The sequence below is a fragment of the Metopolophium dirhodum genome, chromosome 1 (genome assembly GCF_019925205.1).
Source record: "Metopolophium dirhodum isolate CAU chromosome 1, ASM1992520v1, whole genome shotgun sequence".
In the NCBI taxonomy this organism is placed as follows: Eukaryota; Metazoa; Arthropoda; class Insecta; order Hemiptera; family Aphididae; genus Metopolophium; species Metopolophium dirhodum.
In genome coordinates this window covers 94,445,095-94,463,902 of record NC_083560.1, presented here as the reverse complement: position 1 = coordinate 94,463,902, position 18,808 = coordinate 94,445,095, and the positions used below count along the sequence as shown (strand labels likewise).

The 18,808-nt window shown below is 29.2% G+C and overlaps 1 protein-coding gene across 2 annotated transcripts in view; it reads right to left on the bottom strand.

Moving 5' to 3' along the window:
• Positions 1–11,609, bottom strand: part of LOC132935911 (uncharacterized) — a 30,292-nt gene extending 18,683 nt beyond the window's left edge. The window contains exons 1-2 of one of the 2 annotated variants that reach the window (XM_061002549.1): positions 11,441–11,609; positions 4,578–4,763 (exon numbers count right to left, since the gene is read on the bottom strand). The gene's annotated coding sequence lies outside the window, so the exon portion shown is untranslated. The remainder of the gene's footprint in view (positions 1–4,577; positions 4,764–11,440) is intronic. The other variant, XM_061002550.1, reaches the window with a different exon arrangement.
• Between the last annotated feature and the right edge of the window lie 7,199 nt (positions 11,610–18,808).

Below are 18,808 nucleotides of genomic sequence, written 5' to 3'. Positions count from 1 at the left end.
GCCGTGTTTTTGTAGAAGTAATAAGCATAAAATTACACTCAATAGTTAATCATTGCAATATTCCACCGGGATTTTGCGCGTGCGAGATGAAAACGGTTTGACGGGGCCTTACAGATGGGCGTATTGTTTTAGATGTGGGGGGAAGCACCAGTAAAGTGAGTAAGTGACCCTCCCCAAAGACATAATATTTGCACATCGGAGCGAGGAAAAAAAGGGCCCATCATAAATAATCTTATTAGGTATTAAAATTTGTTGAGAACCATTTGTTCATTTAAGACATTACCCAGATGACACCACGACTCGCGGAGGAGGCTTCTCATTATTCTCCAAAAATTACTTCATTCAATTAACGATACGCAATCGTGACGATTATGTAAACAAAAAACAAAAATTAATTTTTTTTAATGTAGGTGTACATATTATTAACCAGATAAACCAATATGAGTATAATTTGTGTAAGGCAAAAACAGTTTAAATATATTATATATATTTTTTTAAATTACAATTTATTATCATATTAAGTATATTTAAGACTGCAGCATATTATTATACAGTTAAAACATCGTCAAATATTATTTTCAAATAAAGAAATATAGTACGGAACAGTTGAGGGGAGATAATGGGATTTCAGGGAGCTAAGTCCCTCCCACAAATGTCCACCAATGAATATCATTACATAATGTTGTAACATTGACTTACGTCGTGTCCCACGTGTCACGTGAATCCGACGAAAAACCAAACAGTTTGTATTTAGTCGCATCGGACGCATGCGTATTGCGACGGAAAATCATGACCAGAATGGTAAACGTCGGACTCGCCGGATTTACGTGGGACACGGCGGCGTTATGGTATAATAAACATACATATATATTATAACTGGTATAATAGTGGTATCCTAGTTGCTAAATTTGAGTCAAGTTCAAAATTATCCCACGCGATATTCAAATATAATTGGTTTATAACATTGCACACATAATATGTAGGTGTGCAGCAACACCGCTCGATGCAATAATATTTTAATAGGTATATAAACGCCAAAAAAACGTTTGAAATTGTTGTTATTAAGAGACGTGTAATAATCCAAACATATGGTAGCTTTGCAAGGAAAAGTGTATCACACATTGTTATTAATATTCTTCTGGTGCGCTAGTGTTTTGTTTCGTGTGAAATGTGAATAGCACACTGATTTCGTTTTTAAGACGTTTCTGCAGAATTAGATATTTAGATCGTCGTATTTAGATTTTTCTTTTGGACGACCGAGACGACCCGGATGTTGCACTTATAATATTTATTTGCATGAGCTTTGCACGTGTAGGCACTTATATGTCAAGTCGGCAAATATATTATAATATTATATTATTTCATATAGTATAGTGTTAAGTGTTACGAAACGCCAAATTGTCATTGCATACATTTTTTTCTTGCGATATTCACGCCTTAAATGCAAATTGTGTCATTGTGTGGTTTCAAAAAGAGTACAATATACAGGTAAAACATTATTGCGAATTCATAGAGAAACTGATATCCAATAACCAAACGTACAGGGAACATTAGTAAATGTGGTTGAGTAATTACTGCATTGTACGGCTTTGTTGTGTGCCTGACCGACATCTACTTTAAATAGTTTAAATTAATAAATGAAATCGCGCAATTATTAATGTATAAACTATAAAATAAAAAATATATACTATTATGAGCATTATTTATTAAACAAGAGTCGATTTAAACTTTAAAGGTACAAAAATCTTGTTCGAAATACACACCAAAATGTTTTTCCTAAGTTGAATTTCTATATACGCTTACCGGTATTATGATTTATGTGAATGTAATATTTATTACTTATTAGGTACCAAAGTAGAACAAAATAAAAGCAAATGAAACGCATAGAATTACAAAAAATATGCCAATTGATAGGAATTTTAATTTTTTTCTATCTAATCAAATATTGGCATTTTATTAAAAAATTTAAAATATTGATTACACTTGGTATTATCCGTTATGCACATTATAAAAAATGTATTTCCTGATTGTATATTATACTATCATTTATCACAGTGGCGTCATTTTGTGGTATACAAATAGTATGCATTTAACATCCCATTAGGTTTTTTTTATTTATTGCCTATACACTATACAACATAGGTACATAAATATTGGAAGGTAAATATTAATATTAATGAAATAATGTGACGCCACTGTGCTATCAATTTTTAGAAACAAAACAATAATGATAATATTATTCATAATAGCGTAAGTTTGACAACAGATCAGATAAGCTTAGGCGTGAAAATAATTTCCATATATTAAAATACGAATATTTAATTAATGAATTAATTACAATACAAAATACAAATGCATGCCGCATATAGTTATAAGATTGATATATTATTTATAACGTGTCCACTGTCCATAAAGAATATCGATATCTTTACGGTTTTAATAAATAAGTATATTATACCAATATAATACGATGAATAAAATTCACAGCCCATAGACATACAGGTGGTAACAAAGTATAAACAAATATTTATAAGGCATTAAATTATAAGACGATTCAAACCTTTAACAAGAGACGACAATTTCGATAAATATAATATTATGTTTATACTATACATAATTTACCGATAAAACATGAGGTATAGACGAATAGTTGATGTGCCAAAAATCAATAATAAATAGTGCTGCTCGTGAATAACATAATAATATCAATAATTCTTCAATTACCAGGAGAAAAAACAATTTTAATTCGGATTCTCCTGATCGGCGATTTTAATTTTTAATTACTAATAGTAGGGACCACGCTATAATATACATAAAAAAAAATTATAGATTTATGTAGTTATTACAGATAGTTGGCGTCCTTTTCCATACTTCATATTTTATTATTTCTCAAAGGATGGATAATGGATATTCAATTTATATAATTTTATATAGCAAACATTACGTGGAATCGAATACGAATATCGCGTTGTTCCAAGGACGTGTTATACAACTGTACCAGAGGTGAATACTACATTACAATTTACAATATTTGTATAAATTATATTTTTTCGTAACTATATACTTGGAATTTTTCAGTGATTCAGAGGAAATTTTAATATGTTATATATTAATATACCTATATAATATGCATAATATATTTTATAATCGATCGAATAATAAGCTGCATAACAGATTGATTTGTAAAATTGTAGAGGTGAAATTTTTTATTAAACTTAACATACATGTACTACCTAGTGAATAATTGCTATAGTAATAGTTGTTTTAAACTGTTAAGGGTTACAATTTTAAAACATTTGCTTAATTGAACTTTGTTGATGTTGGTCATACCTATAAATAAATTAAACAGTTCGTTACACTAACCATTAATCAAATATGGTAATATATACATTACACCTATATTATTATTTTTATACGCATAGTAGCAGATAGCTGTTAAGACATAAAAGACAAACCATAATAAGTAACGAAAATATTTTGATATTGTAAAAACCTAATTGTAATTTTTAAACATTAAGCAAATGATATCATATTGAAATATAATATATTAGGTATAATGTACTGCATAATGTTACTAGTGAGTTCGTCTTATAAAAAAATGTAGTTATGTCATAAAATTGTATAGAAAAAAATATACATATATAAAATATTATATAACAACGAGTAGATTTAGGAAAATAATAATAAATATTATAAAAATATGCAACTTCAATACAAACAGATGTAAAATGACGTCAGTCGTCAGACAATGTTTTAACAAATTCATGAGCAGATTGATCACAAGTAGCCTAAATACTATATTTTATTCGAACTGCCGCCAAAAGAACCTTTACTGCACTGTCCAAGTTAAAGTAATAATTTTAATATAAAATAAACCAAAATAATTGTATCCGTTGAAATTACAACTACAACGTTGAAACAATAATAAATTAAGTAAATAAGAAACGATATAATTTAATACAGCTGCAGCCAACCCACAAACACATAATAAATTCTAAAATTAAATTATAAACTAAAATCAAATAGAAGAAAACAGTTTCCTGCAGTATCTAATTATGCAGGTACCACAAAAAGTTTAGTGTGTTTATTCTTCAGTGGCTTGGTTTGTTGTAACTACATAATATATATTATATAACATAAATAAATAAATGTTCCTCATTTGTTATAAAATGAAAGATGAGTCTTAATTTTATAAACCATTTTGTAAACATCTCTTAACTATGTGGTTCGCTTCGAATTAGCTTCATAAATTTGCGACTCCCAAAATTAAGATTAATGGCCACCCCTGCTATAATATAACTCCCGGAGGATAGTGAATACATAAAATATTAGGATACCAATGATACACTTAACTATTTACTATAATATTCGTACTGCGGATAATTTATACTGTATAATATATGATTATAGTAAATTATAGTAAATCAAATTTATTGGAATGAAATGCGTATAAATAACAACCATATTAATTATTATTTATTAAGTTTATCAATAACACCATATATTGACTATTGACTATTAATTTCTATAAAAGTTAATACAATATCATTTTGCAAACGGTAACTTATTTGTTTTACCTGTACGAGAACGGAGTTGCGATCATCACGATTTTACGACTATGGCCGTAGGAACACTTAACCTAGACGCAGGTGTATAATAAAGAGTATTGTTCTGGCGTTCAGCGATCCAAATTCATGGGCTATGACCTCACAACACAAATGGAGATTATTGCACGCACCAGTGTACACAGCGATACCAAAATACTGCAAATAACAGAAAATAAAATATTTTACAAAAGTGGTAAGAGTGGTATTAGTCAACAAATTGTGTGCAAAACACAATGTGCATTATAAGTACCTAAATGACGAAATTGTACTTTCAAAAATACAATGCAACTTTCATTCTTAATTTTTGCAACAATGACTTTTGCGAGGAAACCACCGGGACTAAGCTACAGGAGTGCTGATCGTTCATTATTTTTTGCCAAAGTATACACCTATATAATATCTGTCGAGTGATTTTTTTTTTTTTTTTTTTTTGGTAATGAATTTTAGACACATGTAACAAGCCTTCGAACAGTTATTTTATTCACCCGGACGTTATTTATTACCCCAGTATTGTGTGCAAATGTTTTATGTTTATAAATCAATAATATTGTTCTTTGTTGAATACTAATACGCATGGTGCATATATTATTACCTATATAGTTGTTATCAAAAACTATAAAATCGAGTCGACAACACAACAATATATGTGATAATATCACGTATACCCAATATACTTACAGTTTTATTACAAGTGAAAACATTTGTACGTTTATACCAATACGTAATATATTATTATGCCAAACGCAATAAATCTAGTGGGAGCTACTTGACAGTTTCTATCCGTGTTGAACAATTATAATATATGCAGTACACTAGCTATATCATTACTCGTACAAGGTGAAATAAAACGAGAGTTCAAAGACACGGTTTTTACCAAGCCAATTTTAAAAAAAAATTGTTATTTTACTTTCAATAAATAATAAAAAAGGGAAATATAATGTGACAAAAAAAGGAAACGATATTGTCATATTATATCATAATATCATCCTATATGCAATCCTTTAGGGTAGCCCGAATATAGTATAATCAAACGGGCGCATAAAATACGTTTCCGCCTTCGTCATAATTCACCGGATCTCTGATCGACAAATTTTCATCTCTGTCTATTAATATGGATAGTTGTAGGCACCACCGGTAGCACATACTATTTATATACACAATATCATACATTGTATATACGAGTAATGGGTAAAATAATAACAATAATAATACTGTTATATACCACCCGCGATACACCAAGGACAGCCTCTGTACTGAACCGGATCACGCAATCATTTTGATGCATTGCTCTTGTCCTTTTGTGTGTTTATAAATATAAAATAAAAGCAAGGGATACATATATAGGTGCACGCGTACTGCAACATTATATTATACCATTATACATTATATATACATACTTACGCCCATTACGATATCCGGTATTTTATAATTTTAGTTTCGAGTTGCGCACACATTTTTTTACACACTAATGGGTGCACTTCCCCTTTACGGACACGCACCACTGATTAAACCGAATCGGAAGTAATGTAGGGGTTTCAAAACACAAACGCTCTTAATTGGTCATATTATACCCGTGTTAAATGACGTGCGGACATTAGATACGGACTTATACTATGTACGGACACTACTATCAATAGTATATAGTAAATCCAACCACAGCTGGTGGTGGTGTCACGGTCATGTGCGAAAAAATCAAAACACGGAACGCATCCTGCGTGCATTATACAATACATTATTATAAAAATATAATATAGACGATTTATTGAACGTTTCAGTACAAAAATAATTAATATTGTTAAGACAAATCAAAATTGTGATAAACATGAATTATAATTATTTAAGCGCTATAAATTCAAAACTAGAAAATCAAGTTGTAAATATATATTTTTATATTTATTTCCTATAGGAACAATTAGATAAATGCTTATCCAATTGTTCACAATACAATTTTTACTAAAACATTTTAGTAGAAAACGGTAAAATTTTAATTATCACACGTATTTCGTTAAGTATAAAATATCGACTTAAAGATAGGCATTTTATAGGCCACAGGAAAAAGGTGCATAATTGTATACTAATTAATAGGTTATTTTCATGATAATATCAATAGTAAATTATTGTAAACACTAAACTTAGAATCAGTATAATATTAAATTATAAACACTTGAGATTGTCAAGTTCACTTATATCTTGTCTATACTGTCATACTGATGTAGATATGTTTGTGATTGGTCATAGGTATTAATTACATCGCAATTATTTAAATCGATCGATAATGGATCAAAAAAAAAAAAATGAACCACATTTATCTTTTGTAGAGTAATAGATATGTTACCTATTACTTATTATTATATGATTGAAACTATTGAATAATTTTTTTTATGATGAAGTAATGTATGTAAATAAAAAAAATCTATATCTATCTAGGTATAAGGTATAACAGATGTGCAAATATCACACGTCTCCAATATTATAATCTGAATATTTTGTACGGTACTAAGTATAATATTGTCTAAAGTGTAAACATTCATTCGTATTTCGGTCTTAAAAGATATATTAAGCAATATGCGTGTAAACCATATGTATACACAAAAAATGTCTAAAATGTTGTTAATACTCACGTGTTGATATTATTATTGTAACAGAATAAAAAATTATTATTATTACCTATTAAGAGATCAAAGAAACATCCATTATAACTAAAACATACAAAATATTACGATATCATTATTGAATACAATAGTTTGAATGTTTGATTATATCTGAGAAATTATTTTATGTGCTTGGGTCTATTTGCGATTGTATGTAGAACACACAGAAACAATTAAATATAAATACGTATGGTAGTTATATAGTAGTCAAATATAGTCGTAGTCGTTGACCCTTGTCATGATAAAATATAATTTATTTTTTATTATTGTAACATGATTAGCCAAATACAGTTTTTTAATGAATATTTTAATACCTATTACAAAATTAACATTAAGTTACACGTGTAAAATACCGGGTGAGTTGTTTTCGTATAATAATGATAAAACGTGGGTGGATGTAAAAAAAATCCCGTACTTAATATCTTTAACACACTTCACACTCGACAGCTGAGATGTTTGACAAGCGATTTACCCGAAACGACAAACATAATAATATGTATTATATCATATATTATACTTTAAGTGTACCCACCTAAATGCGTCTTTTCCATAAACACTAAAAACAATAAAAAATAAAAGTTAATTCTAAACAAACAACAATCGTGCACCTAGTTTAAATAAACGACAACCGGCAGGGAGTAATAAGGATTTTCCGGTTACATAGACCAGCAGCCGGAACACAACGCCCTTGTGTTTCAGCTTCAATAAAGATCTCGGGACCAAAACACCAGCTGCTGCTAGCTTCAATTAATACTACAGGCGGTCTAACAACGTACTTGTATACAGGGTGTCTCACGAATATTTAGAAATTTATAACGGTGGTGAAATGATGAAATCTATAATATACCACCGCGCGTACCAGATCCTATAACGAATCACTGTGGGACATCCTGTACAGACAAACTGTGTTCAATCTAACGGTTTAAAGCTATTAAAATATTATAGATAGGTAATAATAATGTACAACGCTTAATGTGTGTATTATAAAAAAGTAAAAAAAGTTCTCTAAATAAAGTATGCATTATACTAATATGACGTTTTTAATTTTTAAGTTTTAAAAATGGCCCGGTAAACAAATAATATAATCTATAATTATTATTACCGTTTATTATTTATTTACCATATTGCTGGTTATTATTATTATTGGATTATTGTATATTACGTACATTATAATTTATGTATTATATATAAATATACTATATACATAAGATTATTATTTATAAATACGATTTATGTATTTTAAATGATGCGTAATAATAACATATATCTTGTCAAGCGTAGCGTTTGTTAATATTTAAATATATATATATATATATATATATATATATCATAAACGTATTAGAGTATAACAATTTGAAATAAAATGTGTGAACATCGTACATGCGATTGTACATTTTTAACTCGTCGACTTTAACGAGATCAGATCTAATAAGACATTCCAATTTAATATAATTAAAAAAAACTTCTTAATCAACCCATACAATATAGGTACATGAGAAATAGGTTAAAACAAATAACAATTATAATAGCTCACTTTCATACTTATTTAAATGTTATTTTCACAAACTAATTGATTATGGAATCATTTTTTAAACTAACACTAAATTGTTTATACAAAATAAATTTCAAGGAACTATTACTACTAAATTTTAAAATAAATTCTGTTTTTCACTAAAAGATAATAATAGGTATTTGGTATACAACAAACCATAACTACTTGCTATTGAAATATAATCGTTTGGCCGACAGTTTTTAAATATGTTAGGTAATTTATTAAAATACCTAATTATTGTTAAACAGCTTTATTACGATTATTACATTAGTTTCTTGACAGTAAAATATATATCAATACCTTAGAAAAGCACATGGGTGTATTAATAAGTTATTATATGTATACAAATATACAATATATACATCCCACGGACTAGAAGCCAATAGGCAAACGTGGGTAGTGAATTTCGATGAAACTTATGTGTATTGGCCATTTGGCCCCAATAAACAAATATTTTTAATGACTTGAGAGTATAGATAATAATTATTATGACCGGAAAAGTTTTTTTTTATGTTAAGTAACCTAATATTATCTTATATGCCTAAGAACATTAATTATGGAGCAACAGTAACGTTCGATTTTGAATATATTATAAAATATTATATCGTCAAGAAATATAGTAATATAGCTGGTAAATAAATATTTCATATTTATTTAGGTACCTACACATTGTTGTATTATGTATGTACTTAGAACCGGGCTAGAAGTAACAATACAAATATTATTTCAACTACGAATGCTTAGTTCTTACAATTCAAAATTAATGTAACAAAATAACTTTTATTATACAAGAATAATGGTTAGTATTTTTGCATATTAATCTTAATCAATTTAAGTTATTTTAAAAATGAATAACCTATAAATGAATAATTCAATAATGCCATAATAGACTATATAAGTACTATACTAGTAACAAGTTCATGAAGTTACCCAATACCTCAACAATTACATTTTTATGAATATTATAATATTTTATTATTATCGTTAAAAGCATTTATATAATTTTGTAATAATTGATAAGTCGTAACGTTTAAAGGTATAACCAAAGGAACTAACCAACGAACATTTTATAAAAAAAATGTTATCCATAAATGCACGGATTTCCAAATGTTTAGTATCTATAGTATGTAAGTATACAGATACTTGAATTTCAGAAAAAAATAACATAAATAATCGTACTATGTTTTGTTACGTATAATAATATAATTACTCTCAGTGCGATAATGCAATTGTTAATTGAACATGACGTGTAAACAAATAATGCATTTTTCAAAACTGTAAAAACCAAATGATAATAATAAAATAAAATGAAGAAGGGTTTGACTGATATTATGACGTAATGGGTATTTAAAATCATTTTTAATGAACAACAAAGATATCCTGGTTTGAAAGCAACAGATGTTTCGTTAATTTCTGGTTAATTAAAACCACGAGCATAGTGAAGTACGTAATATTATGCACTGCCCACACAACAATCAAACGTACGTAGTTATTCATCGAACCAATTCGTAAAAGCAATGAAGCATACTATTATATTAAATTATATTACGGCACCATTTCCAGCGACTGCCGACTAGTAATATTTATAAATATCTATAAATGTCTAAAATATTATATTGTATACTTTCATCACGATAATAGAATAGTATAAATAGTATAAATGTATAATATTATTATTATTATACTCTGCCCGTGTGTATATTGTGTATAAATATATTATAATAGAACGATGTGTATCTGTGTAGACGGAATGAAAATACTCAAAACACAATTGCTCACATTCTTCACAAGGCCGTAGGTATACAGCACTAATACGAAAAAAATTACCCTGGAATCCGGCGTAAAAACTAGCTGACCATATGGGGGGTTTTCACGGCCCGGTGATCCCGAAAAGAATTTTCACTGTTATTTTGTATAACAACGTTTACTTGTTTATTTTTTTTTTCTTTTGACGCGTCATACACTCGACACGGAATGTGGGAAAAGAGATTTTTTTTGATTTTTTTTTTCATCTCGTCGGAATATTATATATTTATATTATTATATGTAAGTACCGACAAAAATACGGCTGCGGTGACACTTGGTGGTTCTTTTATCGAAAAACGCTCATTTTTTATTATTTTACTAATATTGAAGTTTTCTACTCTTTTGAATGACATTAATTTTAATTTCTTATTCAAAGTCAGAATATTTTTCGCGCTATCCTTCAGTGCATAAAAATCGAATTTTGAACTAGTAATTTTTGAGTAATACGTATTTAGAGTTATAAGTACTCAAGTAATCTGATTATACGAATATACTGTAAATACTCTAAATAATATTAAAAATAATAACAATGCAGATTCTTACATAAAACAATTTTGTTTGTCGACGACTTAAAATTAGGTACCTAAGTATAAAAAAAAACATTTTCAAAAAGGTTAATTGTTTTTTTTTTTTTAAACCAAATGAGTGTTATTCGATAAAAGTATCGACGCTTATAATGTTAAATATAAAAATATGTGCAGTAAGATGCTGCAGTAGACGTTCGAAAAAAAATGCATTTACGTCTCATTACACAAGAAAATCGTCTCGGGGGAGGGCGGAGAAAAACGAAATCGACGGCAATAAAATACATCGGTAGGCATTACCTGCAGGGCTGGTGGTGACGGATTTCAGTCGTACGCGGAGAAATGCTGCTGCGACAGAAACTCGTAAGTACTCGAAGAGCGCCGGGGGCGGTGACAGCGGTGACGGTGGTGACGACGGTGACGGAGGTGAACCGCGACGACGACGACAATCGCGGACGGACGACGGACGGGCAATGAATCACTGAAATATCCACGCGCACGCACGCCATCCGGTTCGAGCGAAACGCACATGTCGGCCGGAGAGGCGCCGCCGCCAGCGCCCCAGTGCGGCCACGCCGAACGCCCGAAATACACAACATTTTCGTATTTATAATATTATTACGTTGTTTTTGACTGTCGTCGGTCTCGTGTTTGCATTTATTATATTTTTAAAAAGCCAGTTTTCAAACGCGTTTTCGAAATTTCTAGTTGAGAAAAGCACAAAGAACATCTGTAAAAACATTGGAGCTCGACACGCCGAATTGATAGCAGCCCGGAAAACCGGAGTTTGTTATATTGTCATTTGTCGTTTTTGGAGTTTCGATAAAATTCGCGATCGAGTTGCCTGACAAATTATCAAGTCCACTGTCTGTGGTGGAATATAATATTGTTGTTGTAGCTCAAATACACAAGTAAACCCGTATGTTATTCAATCTTATCGGTTACATATTAGTAGATATTAGAATACAATTTGGTCAATCCTAAAAATAAAGAAAGAGCAAATTTTGCTCTCTTGTAGTATTTATAATATTATGTGTGTTTTGGTTTAATAATTATTATAATTTATAATAGAAGCAATAATTATTAAACATGAAATTCGAAACCTATTTTTGTCTTAAAAGATACAAACGTAAAGTAAAATCGTAAAATATTGGCACCTATACACATAAAAACCTTAAATTACTAAGCCAATAATATGCAAAATACAATTTTGTATTCATACATTCAGTCATTCCTTATTATCTTACGAAATTAATTTGCATCATTAATTTTATAGCTATGCATAGATTCCACAAAAACTTGTAAATAATGCTATAAAATCCGACCGGGCTTCATCACGCTCGTCTATATAAAATAAGTATTTCACAATTACCTACACAATATATCACATAAAACATTTGATATATATTATAATCTAGGTAATATATAGGTACAAAGGTGGGTAAGTTAATGCAAATAATGAACCTGTTACTTGAGTTAATTGGCTGGTTAAAAAAAACTAAAAAAATTAAACTTTTCAACTTAGTTTTGACTTTTAACCAGTTAACGACGACTTTTAAAAATATATAATAAGAGGTTTAATTACCATCGAAAATATACAGCGGTCATACTGTATCGAATGATTGGTATTTTGTGTATATAATTACCACAATCAAAACCCTAAAAATAAATTATAAACTTATAAATAATGAAAATTATTTGTGACAGAATACGTAATTATCGGTAGATATATAAGTGATGAATACTTGGTGAATATTTTATGGTACCTGTAACAATAGGTATGTGCTTAATTTATTTATGATATTATAATTCAGACACGTTGAACTAAAGTCGTAAACGCTATTATAATTCATATGGGCGTATCTATGTCCGTCACATGTATACAGTTTTCGGTTTATCCGGTTGCGAAAAGGCTCCCCGTTGAGCGTCTATAGTGTTTTATGAATGCTGCAAAGGTTATAATATAGCTCGGAAGGCGACGATTAATTGAATTCGTTTCACTCTGCAGACCTTATATTGTGTACATCGAACACGCTGTACTGCAAGTCTGTAGAACCCGCAGCTGCAAGTATAGAATAATAATACAGCCCCTGTAATCGGTTCGATATCATTACGATTACGATCTCATTTGAATCGGATAGCAAACTTAATACACGAAACAAGCATGATGTGCATTGTGCGTTAGTGCAATAATCTCTGCCTGCTGCACCGCAATAATCCGGTCGACATAATATGAACTTTCGCATTGCGAATCGTGGCGAACGGCCCATTTACATTGAGACAAAATATACTACACAGATATCGATTTTGGTTTGAGAGGATATGAGATTTAGACGTTAATTTACTGAAATTCATAAAATATAATATAATCTAATGACAACAACTTTAATTATATTGTACTTATATTAGTTGGCATGTTGCAATAGTTATAGTAGTATAAGGTATAACTACTAAAATTGAACTGTAACTGTCTTCTGAATGCTGCAAAGGTTAGCTCGGAAGGCGACGATCAATTGAATTCGTTTCACTCTGCAGACCTTATATTGTGTACATCGAACACGCTGTACTGCAAGTCTGTAGAACCCGCAGCTGCAAGTATAGAATAATAATACAGCCCCTGTAATCGGTTCGATATCATTACGATTACGATCTCATTTGAATCGGATAGCAAACTTAATACACGAAACAAGCATGATGTGCATTGTGCGTTAGTGCAATAATCTCTGTCTGCTGCACTGCAGTAATCCGATCGACATAATATGAACTTTCGCATTGCGAATCGTGGCGAACGGCCCATTTACATTGAGACAAAATATACTACACAAATATCGATTTTGGTTTGAGAGGATATTATGAGATTTAGACGTTAATTTACTGAAATTCATAAAATATAATATAATATAATGACAACAACTTTAATTATATTGTACTTATATTAGTTGGCATGTTGCAATAGTTATAGTAGTATAACTACTAAAATTGAACTGTAACTGTACCTATGTCACAAATCACAATATTGATTTTGTGGGGAGGAATTTATTATTCCCTTATTGTGGCTCATTGGATAGACATTAGAAACGGATAACAGTTGATTTGAAAAGCAAATGAATTCAAGTTTCTTTAAGTATACCTAGTATTTACTCTAATATTAGATGAATTAATAAATTAGTTGTTGATGACTACAACAGACTACTATACTATTGCAGTACCTACGGGCTACGGTTTTACCTACACGTTACAACGTAATTATTATTATTTATTATATTTAGAATAATATTATAGAGGCAGCCGAGAGCAGGTTCCTAATTCACAAATGTACGGTCGTGCGTGTACAAAACGTATACACTTAAAATTAAAATTGGAATTGATCGTGCCATTATAATAAATATTATTTTCTATAATATACCCCATTTATGTGAGGTGGCCAGCCATGTCGCCACCTGTTATTTGTGTAATAAGAATGAAAAAACAAAAGACAATTTGTGGAAAAAAGCGTAACGCACAGGTAGACATTCATAAATAAACTAATGCCTAAATTAGTAATTGCATATTCACATTGCCGCCGCAGATTTTAGTACAACAATAACATCATTCCTCAAAGCTTGATAATAATTGACAATGTATTCCTAAAAAATTATCAAAACTGTTATAATGACTAATGTTATATCAGATACCGCCAGTGACCAGACAATAATATAAATATAATATTATTTGTTCTAGCCATACTTATCAGTATAATCCCCATAGACCTAAAGACATTAACCATCATTATTAATGTCTTGAAAAATGATAAATAATCAACTAATGTTTATAATAATATTATTATATAATATTAAAATTAATACTATCTAGAGTTTAGAGGTCATATTTTGTGACTGCTTAGAGAAGTCTTTCGTTATAACTTGTAATAAAAACTAAGAAGCATGTAACATGGTAATAATATAATAAATACCATACACCACAAAACATATTGCGACGCAACACATATGGACATTAGGAGGTTGGGGTTTTACAACATCCATGTGTTTGGTGTTATTTGGACGTCAAAGAAGAAAGGTCTAATTTTTCGGGTGTTTTTGTTGAAATCGTCGAATTTAGGAGGGTCCGTCGTTAACATTACCAAATTGCATTTATAGTTTATACCATTTTGTTAACATCACACGTGGCTGTACAATAAACTGCGTTGATTTCAATATATTTGTCGTCGTTATTCGGTTATAAACGTGTAAGTCAAATGCCATCGAAGAACATGTGGTCGAATTCAATATAACAATATATAATATAGTCGTATATATATGACATATATAGGCCATATGTAGGCTTATGTTCAATTCTTAGAAGAAAATAATACATTTACTTATACAGTTTTCCCCAAAAAGCGAAATTACAACAAGTAATTAAACATTGTATAACACAGTAATATTCATAGTATACCTACACGAATGTCGAATACTGCAATATTTATAATATTTAGAGGACAGAGATAACTTTTATTTTTATAACAAAAAAAATTGCGGACCACAGACAAAAAAAAAGTAAAAACCGATAATATTTTACGTTGTAGTATTGTAATAATTTATCATTTTTTTTTCCATTTTTATCATTCATTGGCAATTCAGCAATTTTGATGGCACGTGAACAATTTCCAGATTATTTATGTGGCCCTTCAAATATATTAATTGGTGACCCCTGATTTATAATATGTTTACGTATTCACTGCTGCTGCTGAAACTTTAAACTTTTCAAAAAAAACAAACGAACAATATTTGACATAATAGACAAATATTCTACACAGATCATAGAATTTTTCAATAAAAAGGAACACATGTATAAATGCACTGATTATGTTGTTAATTAATGAAAGAGAAAATAATATGTAATTCTATAATCAATTTAATAGTTGTGAGAACTGTTAAACATAATATTATAAGTATATGCAAAATTAAATAAAAATTAATGATAAATACAAATAGGTACGTGATCGTGGTGGACAGTGGATCAAAGTAACTTGTGTAAGCAATACTATTTCTAATTTATGACCACAAATGTTGGTTATCTTCTCAATATTTATTTTAGATAATGATGCTCGGAAAAAATAACATAATATAGGAACAATTTAAAAAATACATATTTGCTTTTATATACCGTAAAAAAAATTATAAGCACATTCGTGACGTTGTTTGCTCGTAAACGCGTAACACAAACCATAAGACAGATTAACAATCGTTTGTAATTCGTTAGTATCTCTTATTTTTTTTGTAAAATAGAAGTCAGCAAACATATTCATGTAGATGTATATTAAATTATGTATACAAATAAATAAAATGCTGACATATATTTGGCCATCTGCAGACAAAACTCGATTAAAATATTAAGTAATGTTGAATGTGGATAAATAAAAGAGAAATTTTTTTGAATTTACTTATAAGAGTATTGAGTAGGTGTAATATAATAATATATTAATATATTATCTCGAGTGCTAATGAAAATAAACTACACACCCGTTCATTATTTTGAATATATTTATGTTATATTCTTTATATTTATGTGAACTCAGGGGTAGTGCGGGTGGTCAAATCCCCCATAGGTAGAACTTGTTCACAGTAAATTTTCAAGATTTTTTTTTTTGTGCTTAAATATAATATAAGCCATAAATACATAAATAGTGCGATGTCATTATTATTTATTTTGTTTTTCACGATTTGTAGAGTTAATAAAAAGGGCACCTTTAGTACAACTACACATTTAAAAATAGGATTACATTTCCCCGAGGTGGTTAAAACTCTACTATATAAATTATACAAGATACTTACTATTTAGTACAAGTACTACAAGTACATAATGCCTAAAGAGTAGTACAAAGTATGCAACTATTTAATAATACTGCAGTGTATAATACAATACCTAAGTAACATAATACGTACATATGAAAACTAGCAAGTAAAAGTGTTTTAACATATTATGAACATTGTTATTTGTTATTAAAGTACTCAAGTGTAGTCTTAGTATATACGAAAAATATTAAATTAATTAAATTAACAAAAGAGTTGGACTTCTTGATATATTATTACAAATTATATCATATTATAACTTTGCGAAAATTCCTATTTAAATTTACCAACTAACTATGGATTATAGATTATGGACTATGGACATATTACATTTAAGTTTTTTCAAATAATTTTTTAATTACTACAGTCTACAGGAATTAACACTATTTGGATTTTAGATAATAATATATAATATAGAGCTTGTATTATTATTATAAATAAAAGTACCGATATTATATTTTATTACATAAACTAACTTGAAAAACAATGTTAAACCTATACATACTTAATTTTTCATTTTCTATATAATCTATTTGTTATAATCGAAATTATATATTTATTGAGGTTCAGTTTTTAAATATAATATAAGGATGTCAGCGCAATGTTTGTTTTCTCTCTCAGACCCACGCGCAGCATAGATAAAACGCTTTCGCCTAATCGTTTTTTATGATTTTTTAGATTAGGTTCTCGAGAGGAAAATCACCTATTAACAAAATTATAGACGATAATATTTTGAGGGTAAAGTTTTTTGCGTAAAAATTCCCATTTTTCCTCAGTTTTTATGTTGTTTTTCCCGGTGCTTTTAAAAACTATTGGGAATTTTACCTCCCGAATGCACCAACTAGATTCACTTTTCCATCGAACAAGATACTGTTGAAAAAAATCGAAGCAGTTTAACTGCCCCAAACCGTGATGACAGACAAAAAAAAAAAATTTAAAAAAACACATATCATTTTGTAAAATCAATTCATTCATCGCTCTACTCAGAATCTAAAATTAAACAAACGTTTCTAGAGTATATTCATGCAATTACTAAGGTAAAATCGAAAATACTTAGGTACATAATTGTAGCACCAGCAGAAAATCGTGGCCAAAGCTTACGGTATGCTGGGCGTCCAGTCCAAAACTGTATCGAAGAATAAATCAGATTTACCGAGATTAAACGAGCCTGGTGAAAGTTTTGTATTGTGTAGGTATCTACGACAGAGGTATCGTTAACCGTAAATGTTTTTAATTTGAAAAATTGGTAATAATAATAGTAAATATCCAATGTATCTATACGTCGCATCTTTATTACCTAACTAACTTTTGATTTACCTAATACTATAACTATACCTGTTACAATGACCATTATGCTTAATTTAAATTCTACAATAATTTAGTTATTTATTTACAATATAAGAAAACTAATGATGCGCATAATATACCTAATTAGTAATAAGTAATATGTTAAATAAAATATAATAACGGTATTTAATAGAGATAATACTATTGTAAGTTGTAACTAGTAACTATAATAGCATAACAATTAGAGGCGCTTACTATACAGACTACACGGACTGCACTACCAGTTACCACATTCTAAATTACCTATTAAAATACAATAGTATATACCTACTAACTACTTACATAATAATTTTACAAGACAGAACGAGTCAAGTACAATTTAATGGTTTTTTTTTTTCAACTATACGTAATCTTTAAGTTAAATGTTGATTGTACCTATAAGGCTATAACTATATAGGTATATGTTGTATGAAATTATTAGCATGGGTTTAATAAAATATTCCAGCACACTTACAAATGTATACAGAGTGATTCACCAAATATGCTCACC